This window comes from Schistocerca cancellata, chromosome 8 (assembly GCF_023864275.1).
Source record: "Schistocerca cancellata isolate TAMUIC-IGC-003103 chromosome 8, iqSchCanc2.1, whole genome shotgun sequence".
Taxonomy (NCBI): Eukaryota; Metazoa; Arthropoda; class Insecta; order Orthoptera; family Acrididae; genus Schistocerca; species Schistocerca cancellata.
In genome coordinates, this window is record NC_064633.1 from 355,667,826 (window position 1) to 355,681,364 (window position 13,539).

Below are 13,539 nucleotides of genomic sequence, written 5' to 3' on the forward strand. Positions count from 1 at the left end.
AGAGGAACTAAGGCTTGACTGTGGTGACTAGGTTCAAATGGACGTAGGCTGCAGCAGTTATACAGAAATGAAGATCCCAGCCCTGCATACACTAGCGAGAAGATCTACAAAAATCAGCCTTCTGCTGAAGAACACAGCAGCTTCTTCAAAGAGATCGTCGGCGTCCCCATCAGAGTCTACATATTTTGGTGCATAGATTTTATTCATTTAGTCTCAAAATATTTTGTTGGTTTTTAATTGGTTTAGCTATTCTGCTCTACATCGTCTGTACCCGTAACATTGTTATTGTGCTCATGATTACAATAAAGGTTCTAACTAAATCTCCTCATATCTTCGTTTCTCTTTAGTAAAATGCATGAGCTGGTATTAATTCTGATTGGTGTTCCTTTTGCAGCACATTTCTAATAACGCTTCCATATCCCAGAAAATCTTATCCAACTCCCCTTCCAGCTCCACTACCGTATCCTCATATCCTATACTTCTGCAGTCTACTATCCCTACATATAAAGTGTTAGGAGAAATTTTATTGTTTACTACGCAACCTTTAGATAGCTAGGGAAACGGCGTAGAATTTTCTGGACGTCTCTCAATCCTAAACTGGCCGTTCTGTCAGTCTATTCCCAATATTCTTCCACCCAGTGCATCAAGCGTAGTGCTATGTCACTCGATGTGAAAGAGTTTGATGAATGCGTGTGTAATGTATTAGTGTGTAACAGAGGAGATGACAATGGTGTTTTACACGTGTCTATCTTGCAAAATTTTGTGCGATTGCTTAAACCAGCAGTATTATTACTGGTGACTGAGCTATAAAGTGTGTAATGGGTAAGAGTGCATTTCTTTCTAATGAGACTGAGGACGGCGAACTGAACAATATTAAATCAGTAATTACTTCGTTTGCCGACTAATAATTGTAGTTATTAGGAGTAGTATATTTTTAGGTAGGTTAGTACCTCTGGATACGTGTGACACGAGCCAACCATTAACGCTTAATTTCCCCTGAACAACAGGTCAGCTGTTGAAGTATGACGTATGGAAACAATATTGCTAGTCTGTATTGACAGGTACAGTCCACCTAATGGTGCAGTTACAGACGTGCAGAAAACATCAGGTATTGAAGAAAATGGTTCAAATGGCTCTGAGCACTATGGGACTTAATATCTGTGGTCATCAGTCGCCTAGAACTTAGAACTACTTAAACATAAGAACATTACACACATCCATGCCCGAGGCAGGATTCTAACCTGCGACCGGAGCGGTCACACGGTTCCACACTTATCAGGTCTTGAAGTTTGTAGATGTTTCTGGTAAGACTGATCTATGCAGAGAAAGAACAACCAATACATTGATTTGTGTACATATTAAGGTACAGCATATAAAAATATATTCAATTACACCTGATACACCCTGTATTGTATAGACTAATACTGAGTATATGTTTTCCAATTTACGTTGTGTTGCATTGTAACCTCCCCCTCACTTATCGACCTTAATGACAGTGAAAAATTATACCGCGAGTACCTAATGGAAATTAGGGAAAATCAATGGTCACCGAAGTTAATCTGTCGGTAAAGAGGGAGCAAAGGGTTACATCTAAATGAAAGGAAAAATGCAAATAAAATTGGTAGAAATTAATTTTGAAAAAGGGTAAAGTTCATGAAGAAAGTAAATGTGCGGTAGTTACGTTAACAATTAACTGGCGTTAATTAGAAACGTAAGATTTGGGGAAAATTACGGTCGCCAGTCCTATGGACAACTAATACAATAACTGAAAAAGAATGGTTAATGCACATATAACTAGTACTAAAAGCGTGGGAACTGAAGGTTGACACGTGTTGTGTGAAAACTATATGTTTGTCAGAAGTAATAAATTTCGCTACACTCTGACTTAATTTAGCAAAAGAATTAATAAAACCGGAAAATTGAAAGTTAATTTAGTGACTGAAATTAATAGTGAACTTTGCTTCTGAAGCACTATGATATTAAGTAAAATAAGGTTAGTCTTGGGCTACCTCAACAATCATCTCAAAAGCTACTTGAATCTACGCAATTTAAAAATAAGACATTTAACTTTGAACTTGAATTAAATGATTTTGAACAGTTAACAATAGTAAAATTCAGTACGTACCAAGCTGAGCGGCAGTCACAGGTAAGCTAAAATATGGTAACAAAACTCGTACTCTTAATTTGTGCTTATGCAATCTAAATATTGTAGCCAGCTATGATTACTTTAACTGAACTTTGAAATTAAAGCAGTGAAATGGAATGATATTACTTTAATGTTGGCGTTTGAATATCAACGACACACGGGTTCATTTCGGAAAAGGAAGGGGCCCTGCTTGGTAATGCAATTGGGACAATGAGCAACAAAGGTTCATGCTAAGTTGCTGCATTTTAGTGATACAAATGGAACAGTTTGAAAAGCTGAGGTCGGCCATACAGTTCTAAAACTTTACGTGCTTTCAGTATTCCTTGTTGGTTGATTGAAGGTTTGAAGTCTTCGATCGAGGAGGTGGCGACCATCACTTATTGTCGGCCGTCGCTGTTGCAGAAGCTGGATGTCGGCGCGCCTTCTTCTCGACACGGTCACCAGGCGAAACGGGCTCTTGATGTGTGCCAGCTAATGTTTCGCGTCCGCGACACCGTGCCAGATACTATCATAGCAAGTCGAGCGCTATTACATGCTGCCAAACCCCGAAAGCGCGGCAACTCGCGGGAGCGTCACACAACACACCTGCTCCATCGCCCTACTCCAGCTAGACTCAGCTCTGCCCGCGCTCCACGCGGCAGAGTTAACACTACTCAAGATCGTAAACACTTTGGTTCTCCACACAGCCTATCGATGTAATCGTTCGATAGCAGTTTTCCCTAGGCAAGACCCAGCATAAAAATACAAATAATATTTACAAAACAAACCAATTATGCTTCGACATAAATGTATAAATATATATATATACAAATTGTAAAACAATTAAAATATATAAAGACACAGAAATGTCATATCTTCAGGTAACAAAATAAGGAAAAAATTTATAGTACAACAGACGGAAAAAGGAGGATATGCATTTCCGGGGTTACAACATGACTGAATGGATTTTTAGCGGTTTTGTTTCGTTTAAGTGTGCCCTTAGGACGGAATCTGCTGAGTTAATGTTACTTCTCTATGCGCCCACATGTGCTGCTCTGTTCCTACAAGCGATATATTCACTTGAACCTCTGTGTATCCACACGTGTTCATGTAAACATAAAAGAGAAACTTTGTGTTCACTAGAAAAAATGTATTATTTTTTAGTATTTCTGTCTTTAAAATTTCATTTGAAATACTGCTGTGCAACATACTGCAGTGCAGCGTAGCGAAGTCAGCTCCACGCACATTGTATTTTTGTAATATTCGACATGGGGACAGAACAAACCGTAGCCAGTGACGTATCGCCTTACGCTTTTTTTTTTCCACGGACACAATACGGAGCTACGTGACAAGGATGGCTAGGCGGTGCACTGCGCGGCTGGATCCCGGTTCGGTCCCAGCTGGTGGAGATTGCCAGCCGTCCGGCTGTATTGAATTCGGAAAGCAGTCTCTCAGGCTCGCTGCAGCTCGAAGGAGTCCCGATAGAAAATAGGGGGAGCCGTGTGAGTGGTATTGGGAAACAGGTGCAGCGGAAAACGGAACAATGTAACTTTCCAATCCGGGAGTACATTCAGTAAACGGCCCGTATCCTGATCGAGAGGCAGGAGGGCAGTAACGCCCTCCATTCTCTACCCTGCACACACACACACAAACACACACACACACACACACACACACGGCGCACGCGCATTGAAGAACCCGCACATCCGTAGCCATGCATAAATAACACACTTGCACAGGAAGAATGCGCACGCACACGGACACAGGCGAAACACAGAGTCGACTTTTGCATCTCCAGTACAGAAAACCATCGTCCTGTCTAGCTTTCTTTCGTAATCAAAGCTACCTTTACTGGGATGACTCAAAGTAGCACGGCCAACTATTGCCCTAGGTTCACGTGATCAAGGCACTCTCATCTCTTTTCTAACATGTTTTTGCAGAAATAATTTTTGACAGCGTTGTAACTATCGTAAACATACCACACGTATCGAGCTTTATTCGTTGCAAACCAGAGAAGTGTTTATTGGGCACTGTCGTTTTGACAATATTGTTTTCTTTTCTTTTTCCATTCGAGATCGTTTTTAAGTACTGTAAGTTGGTTTGAATCTTGCCGCTGTGAGCTGTGGGTTCGAGTCAATCTGTAGAGTTACTTAATAGTCTGCAGGAACAACAATTGGCATGAATTTGGCAGTAATGTAAATGGAGCATAATGCTAGGAAGCATGGCAAAAGAAAAAAATTTACTAATCAATAGCCGCGCGGGGTAGCCGCGCCGTTTAAGGGGGTCTTGCCACGGTTCGCGTGGCTCCCCCCGTCGGAGGTTCGAGTCCTCCCTCGGGCATGGGTGTGTGTGTTGTCCTTAGCGTAAGTTACATTAAATAGTGTGTAAGCCTAGGGATCGATGACCTCAGCAGTTTGGCCCCACAGTAACTTACTACAAATTTCCAAAACTAATTAATAATACATGTGAACACGAAATATTTCTTTTTTCAGACGACAATCAGCAGCAGAAATATATCGTAGAAAACGCGCGACACAGAGCTGTGTTGCCAAATCCTATTTATTCCGACTGATTTAGGTCTTAGGCATTCATCCTAGAACTAAACCAACGTGAAATAAAGTACAAAATGTAAAAAGATACACTGTAGAAACGTATTTTGTATGCTTATAGATATCCGGTTAGACCCATGTTTCTGTGTGAAGTATTTTAGGAATTTACTTCAGTCGACGCGATAAATGCCAAGGTTGTATCTTTCCCGTTTAGCTTCTTTGGTCTAGTACCATACAAACCTGTTTTGGAAGCACCTAAAATCGTAAGGTTCGGTTTGTCATTTGCCACTGAATGGGCAACATCCCGTCGTCGAGCTTTGGTATTCTGTTGTGCACAGTAACTCTGCCTTTATTAAGGATGTTATTCTCATCTTGCACGATGTATGACATGTGCAGGATTTGTTCTTTTTCTTCTGTAAGTACCAAATTACGATTATTGTATCACATGAGCTCTCGACATTGCTCCTTTTTTTACACTTTGTTGTCTTTCTTTCATGTTGGTATAGCTCCTGGATAAAGATGAAGGACCAAATCCGGTCGGAATAAATGTCAATTTACAATATGTGGAAAATTGAAATGAACGTTTGGAGTCGTTGGCCGGGAGGCCCCTTGCGGGGCAGGTCCGGCAGCCTTGGTGCACGTCTTATTATATTCGACGCCACACTGGTCGACCAGCGCTCCGGATGGGGATGAAACGATGATGAAGACAACACAACACGCAGTCCCTGAGCGTATAAAATCTCCAACCCAGTCGGGAATGGAACTCGGGGGCGTAGGACGACAATCCGTCACGCTGATCACTCAGCTATCGGGACGGATCTTACATTATGCGAAGAGATTGCAATAGGAGTGAATTAATTAGTAAACCTGAAGTTAAAATGTGTCAAATAATCTAGTTTAGCATTACCACGTAATCGGTACTGGAACGAAATCCTCTGCGTATAATGAGTCCGTATGAACAGGCCCCGCAATATCCAATGATACCGACTGAGCGCCTTGTCACCCTCAGACCATAGGCGTCATTGGATGCGGATTTGGAGAGGCATGTGGTCAGCACACCGCTCTCTCGGCCGTTGTCAGGTTTCGTGACCGGATCCGCTACTTCTGAATCGAGTAGCTTCTCATTTGACCCAAAAAGGCTCAGTGCACCCCGCTTACCAACAGCACTCGGTAGACACAGACGGTCACCCATCCAAGTGCTAGCCGAGTGGGTTGGTTAATTTGGGGGAGGGGACCTGACAGCGAGGTTATCGGTCCAATCGGATTAGAGAAGGATGGGGAAGAAAGTCGGCAGTGCCCTTTCAAAGGAACTATCCCGCCATTCGCTTGGAGCGGATTAGGGAAGTCACGGAAAACCTAAATCAGTATGGCCAGACGAGGGTATCAACCGTCGTCTTCCCGAATGCGAACCCAGTGTGCTAACCGCTGCACCACCTCGCTCGGTACTTGCCAAGTCCGACAACGCTTAACCTCGATGATCTGACGAGAGATGTTACCACTGCGGGAAGATCGTTGGCGTCATATACAAGCCATGCAACATATCTAATCAGTCTATGTAAGTCTTGAGGCTATCGTGGACATTGTGATGAAGATAAAGTCTTCTAGTTTGTTAGCTGGCGTTTTGTTTCTTTTATGCGATAGACGTTTCGACCCGTTCGCTGGGATCATCTTCAGAGTCTTGTGGTGTTCGCGGTTCACCTAACTGTGACGTCACAATATCCTGAAGATGATTCCAGCAGAGGGCTCCAAACATTTATCATAGAAAAGGAACATGACGCGGCAACAACCTCGAAGATTTTGTCTTAAGTTAAATATATCTTCCTTGGGCTTTTCGTAAGTCATATTGGACACTGTGGTGATTTTTCTTACGTGCGCCATTAGTTTTTAACCTTTATAGCTGCGGAATTATGACATCGCTATTTTAAATGGATGTTTATTGTTTTCCCTTTTTCACTGGAAACAACATGTGTAGACATCTTGGGTTGTGTTCTGCCGGATATCAGCGTCGTACTTGCACGATATTTCGGTCACGTAGCTCGTGACCATCAGGTGCGACCTGAGACTGCTCCCCGAGTGGACCTGGTCCAGTATTTATGCCTATGGCCTTCCCCCTCCACCAACGGCTGCAGGCGCTTCCTCTGTGGTCCGCGCCCATTCCCTGCGACGCATACCTCTGGGTGTCTCGCTGGGCGTTAGCTTGCTACGTTCACTTGTGTTAACGTGCCACAGCAATGCCTCTGCGACGTTCATGGCGACGTCGCTGGCGGCGCAGCGTACCTGTGTATCGCAGTTTGAAGGGCATTGATATTGACTTGGCTGGTCAGTTTAATAAGCAGCAATTGATTGGAGGTCCAAATGTTTTTCGTGGCCTCCATCTGCACTTCACGAGCTACGTGACCGAAATATCGTGCAAGTACGACGCTGATATCCGGCAGAACACCCGACAACCCAAGATGTCATTTGATCGCCGGGAAAGCCTGAAGAGTTACAACATGTGTAGATTTTAATCAGAGAGTAGTAAGATGAAACGTCGCAAAAGACTGACCTGCAATCAGGCGAAATATCGGTCTTACCAAAACAAAAATAAACACACAAGTAACTGTGGTACGGATCGTGAGTTTATCAATGCGCTCGTAGCCCATCTATCTCTGCTCAGCTACTCCAGCTTTCAGTCAGTTTGTTAGTGGAGCTATAGAGACTTTTACAATGTATTTATTGCGAATGTGGCTACATAAATGAAGCATCCGGACACACATTACTGGATACCAGTGTGAGGTGTGTCCGCCTGAACGCTTTAACTCCGTTGGGATACTTTGAATGTGGTGTCTGAATGCCTTTGCAGGAATGGCAGTGAACCGAGCCGAAACCAGAGAAGGTACTGATGTTGGTAGCTGGGATCAGGGACGAGGGTGAAGTTCTAACTCATCCTAAAGGTGTTCCTTTGGGTTTAGGGACGCTAGACTGAGCAGGATAGTCCATTTCGAAAATTATTGTCCACAGATCAGTGCCTCATAGACGCTACATTATGACAGGCTCCATTATCATGATGATGCAAACAGTCATCGTCTCCGAACCGTTCCTCTGCTGTACGCAGTACACTTGCTGTAAAATTTGTTCACATCCTCCCGCTTTTAGCTTTTCCTTAAGCGCAACAAAGGAAACACACCCTAACAATGAAAAACACCCCACTAGTACCGAAACCACCTTTTAAGCACCTTACTCTTGGCACTACGCATGACGCCAAGTAGCGTTCTACGGACATTCGACAAACGCAAACCATTCCATCGAATTACCACAGGGTACAGCACGTTTCATCACTCCACGTAACTCGTTTCCATTTATCAACTTCCAGTAGTGTCGCTTCTTAACAGCCGACTACATGAATGTGTGGCTTCTGAAAAGCTGTTGCACTGCTGTACCCCAGTCATTTTAATTCTCTACAGATGGCTACTGTGCTGCCTGGGCTACTGGTAGCACTTTGGAACCAACATGAGATTTCTTCCGCTGATATCTTGCGATTTTATGCAACCACCACTGCAATGCTCGACGATTCACGTCCGTCAGTACATGAGGTCTGTCTGGTCTTGGATTAGTTGTGGTTGGTCCTTCTCGCTTCCACTTCATAGACACATTACCAGCATTGGACTTGGATGGCTTTAGAAGGGTTGAAATGTCCCTGATGGATTTGTTACTCAGGTGACATTCAATGACAAGTCATTATTCGAAGTGACTGAGCTCGCCTCACCGACCCATTCTGCTGTTGCTCCTCTGCTGACAACACAATACTCCCGGCGTCCTTTTGTACAACTGTGTTCACCCGCGGTAAAATCTAGTGGCTAATTCCACCTTACATAGTGATGTTCGCATACTTTTGGTCTGAGAGTGTACAGTCGTTTGTAAGGTGGCAGAATAAATGAAGATCAGATTCGCACCTTACATGAGAGCTTTATACATCGCAACAGAAAGGTGAATATAACACCTAACTTAATTCGATGGTTATGAGCAGATTTGCCTATGAGTATGTAACGCAAAAAGGGATGACAATCGACGGCGATTAACACACCGTTCCTATATAATGCATGTCTATGAGCAGAAGGTGCAACAAGCAGCGAGAGGCGTTTTAGTTTGAAATTCAGAGGGGCGTGAGCAGAGGCAAGGCCACGCCATGGGAGATACAATGGAAATCATGTAAAGGGGCGTCCTAAGCCAGGTCGACAACTGACCAGGTGAGTCAGAATGGCATGGCAAGTTAACGGGCCATCTGAGGGACGACAGAATAGAAAACTTTTAAAAACTGCGTTTCAGAATTCCAAATGGATACTAACAAGACCAATGACGCATTTTTGATCATTTGTCCAGCGAGTGGTACACACATGACAGACAATGTACTGATTTTGACGTCTGGCGTGGGCACAAAACGTCCGATTGGCGGAAACGCGCAAGGAAGGAGTAAAGAGCCGAAGCTTCGACGCAGTTTGATGGTAGGGCCCTTCTGATTGGTAGAGAGAGTTTCCACAAAATAAGAGGAACGCTCCTCTGAGTCGAAAAAAGCTGTGACGTGAAGAATGAAAGAACCCAGGTGGGGAGATAGTTCGGCTATGGGAAAGACAAGATGGAAATTTTGAAGGGACTTTTCTCTGAACTGGCGTCAACTGCAGAATGGAGCGCATAACGCTCTGTACGACGCAGAGAAGAAATTTGGGTGAACACTGCGTTCGCAGCAGCTGACACCCAGCTAGAAATTAGCTGTAACATCGTTTAGCTCCAACTGTGGAGAAACGAACCTGCCAATTAGTCAATTGTTCTTGCAAGAACTGAGAGGGCTTATAATATGCATGCTGCTCTAGCCATGTGTGTGTGTATAGCCTTATTCTAAGACTAGGGATAAGTACAGGTTTTCTCACATAACGAGAAACATAGGGACAGTTTATGCTGAAAAAAGTCAGCAAAGGTTTTAATTAGTTTTATAGGAATTTCAGAGGAGAGAGCAACCAAGCAGACGACAGCTCATCACAGCTTAAGGTAAATATCGCGTGCAGAGGCGTAAACTTGTTGGTTCACCAGCTTGCGTCCACTGTAAACTCGAGCGACCTTGGGTAATCTTTTGCTCAATTTGTCACATAACTAACCATCCACCGTAGACTTGATTGTCATCCTAAAAACAGTACCGAACTTTCAAAAGGGAACTGAATGATTTATCATAGTACTGACCAACATCATAAAGAAATCATAAGAAAAATTTTGTAAAGAAGCATCTAGTTTAACTTTAATATAGTCATGTTTAGGATAATTTAACTTTCTGTAAGTTAATATTTAATATTGTTGTGTTTAGGATTATTTCACTTTTTGATGTTTACGAGATGCTTTATCCTGACAACTGTTTTAACGTTGTCGCATTGTAAAAGCGTATATTCAATGCAATATTGTGAAATTAAACAAATCAATACAACTTACACGGTTGTTCTCAGTCACAGAATAAGAAAAACCGAATATATCAACCTCCAGGTTTATTTTTCGACGTCGGTCGCTTTATTTCCAGCAGGTGACACATGTCATTTCTTGAAAGCTGAACGACTGCAGTGGACATTAATAGAAAGTTTGCGCGCTAAAAGCAGACGAGAAAATGGGAAGAAAAAGAAATGTCAAGTAGTTGTCGAATGATAATGTTTTTTTTTTCCTAGTATACACTCAAGAACCAAAGAAACTGGTACATCTGACTAACATCGTGTAGGGCCCCCACGACCACAAAGAAGTGTTACAACATGGTGTGGAATGGACTCGACTAATGTCTGAAGTAATTCTAGAGGGAATTGACACCATGAATACTGCAGGCCTGTTCATAAATTCGTAAGAGAACGAGAGAGTGGAGACCTCTTCTGAACAACGCGTTGCAAGGCATCCCAGATATGATCAATAATGTTCATGTCTGGGGAGTCAGGTGGCCAGAAGAGTGCTCCTGAAGCGACTCTGTAGCAATTCTGGACGTTTCGGGTGTCGCATTGTCCTACTAGAATTGCTGAAGTACCCCCGAATGCACGGTGGATATGAACGGATGCAGGTGATCAGACAGGATGCTTACGTACGTGTCAGTTGTCAGAGTCGTATCTAGACGTATCCAAATGCACACGCCCCACACCATTACATAGACTCCACCAGCTTGAACAGTCCCCTGCTGGCATGCAGAATATATGGATTCATGAGGTTGTCTCCATAACCGCACACGTCCATCCGCTCGATACAATTTGAAACGACATTCGTCCGGCCAGGCAACTTGTTCCAATCATCAACAGCCCAATGTTGGTGCTGACGGGCCCAGTCGAGACGTAGAGCTTTGTGTCGTGCAGTCATTAACGGTACACGAGTGGGCCTTTGGCTCCGAAAGCCCAAATCCATGATGTTTCGTTGAATGGTTCGCACGTAGACATTTGTTGAAGGCCCAATACTGATATCTGCAGCATTTTGCGGAAGGGTTGCACTTCTGCCACGTTGAACGATTCTCTTCAGTCGTCGTTGGTGCCGTTCTTGCAGTATCTTTTTCCGGCCGCTGCGATGTCGGAGATTTGATGTTTTACCGGATTCCAGATATTCACTGTACACCCTGAAATGGTCGTACAGGAAAATCCCACTTCATTGCAACCTCGGAGATGCTGTGCCCCATCGCGCATGCGCCGACTATAACACCACCTTCAAACTCAATTAAATCTTGATAACCGGGCATTGTACATATCTCTGTATTTTAATGCGCATGCCTGTATCAGTTTCTTTGGCGCGTCAGTGTAGAAAGGCAATAGTAGTTCTAGCATTTCCCTGACATGTGCACGCAAAACAATAAGAGCAATTGTATTCCGTAACATATATTTAAAACCGAATTAGTGTAGAGAGAAGTAATGTCCCACCCACATTTTTTTCTGAACAGCAAGAGACGTGTCGCCAATAATCTACGTCTTTTGATGGCTCTTGAATGAGAGCAGCCAGTTGATGCCGAGGGAGCGACGCACGGATAATGTTAATGTGCGTCACTGGTACAGGGGGTTGAGCAGAATATATGTGGACATTTGGCCATTTGCGTTTAGTGTGTACACGCACACGCATGGGTGAAGCTTCGCACCATGTGTGATGCAAGTATTGTCATTCGCCACGAACAAATCGCTCTGTTACGTGTGTCGTCTGCTGCGGCGACAAGCTAGCTCAGGAACGGGCGAACCGGTCTGTGAAGTCCATTACGGTTTTATGGACAAGGATATTAGGGACCATCTGCTCGCGCGCAGACGCATTACCGCCGTATGAAACCGTGTCCGCAGTCACGCCGTCCGTTTTCGGTGCCATGTCCGTGTTGCCGAACAACGTCATTCTGAATTTTAGTGCTGGGTGGGGCACGGCGTAACTTTGTTTACGGGAGATATATCTCGTGCGTTGACGTTCAGTGCCTCACGCGGAACCATTTTCTCTTGTTCCGGAACTGCGTCAGTAATTAAGCAGTGCGGAAAGTTTAGTTAACGGCATGCCCTTTACGTTCAAGGAATTGAATTTAATGAACGCCCACTACTTCTCTCTGACATTACTTTGAAAAGACTGCACCATCTGCAGTCTATGACATTAAGTAATAGGCGGCTGATATATGTCCAGCTGATCAGTTGTACCACCGAAATTGCTAAATTAAAGAAGCAAGGTAACAGGAAAAAGGAGAAATGAGAAGACTGAAAAGTTACTGAACCACGTAGCGCATGGCCAGTATTGAAGAATCACAGAACATGAAATGATACGATTGCTTATAACCAAAAATACGTTGCTAACATTTACTAAGAGTAAGTGTAAAAGCATAGCAAATTTTAAGGGAAAACCTAAAAACTACACACTATGGGGGTGTGAGATCTACTTGGTCATTACCATGAGCTGTGGGGGTGCAGCAGCTGTGGAGGGGGACGTTACCCGTGGCCTCTCAATTTTTCGAGGAAGAAAGATTAGTGTTAAGCTTTAGCTTGACAGCGAGGTCATCCTAGACGGATCGCGGCCTCAGATTACAAAAATATTGGGAAGGAAATCAACCGTGCCATTTCCAGAGCAACCATCCCGGCACTTAAGAGAAATCTAGGGAAACGTAAATCTGCAATACCGAATGGAGATTTGAACCGCCACTCTCGAATGCACTCCACTTAACAATATTTCGGTTACTGAAATTGCGGACTATTATATCCTATTATGGCGGATAAGTGCGAGAAGTATCGCAGAATCAGTTTAACAGCTCAAGTATCCAAGCAGTTGATAAGTATAATACAAAGAAGAATAGAAAGGAAATCGAGCATCTTTTAGACGACGATCAGTTTGGATTTAGGGAGCTTAAAAGCACAAGAAAGGCAGTTATTGCGTAGCGCTTGATAATCGAAGCAAGACTGAAAGAAAATCAAAAAATGATCAAAGGATTAGTCGATATAGGGAAGCCATTCGACCACTTTCGAAATTCTGAGAAAAATAAGAGTAAGCTGTAGGGAAGGACGGCTGATCACAGTGTACAAGAACCATGGGGGAACGATAGCTGCGTATGACGGGGATGCAATCTTTAGCCCCTACTGATCGGTCTAAACATCGAAGAAGGAATGACGGGAAAAAAGAACGGTTGAAGACTGGCCTAAAATTGAGGGTGGAAGGATATTAATCAATTGATTCGCTGATGACATTGTTATTTTCAGTAAAGCGAAACAGAATTACAGGATCTGTCAAGAGCAATGAACAGTCTAATGAGTACAGAATATGGATTAAGAGTAAACCGTAAAGCGATCAAGGTAATAAGGAATGAGAGTAATGAGAAACTTAGACAGAATCGGTGATCAAACAGTAAGTGAAGCTAAGCAGCAAAATAACCTAGTC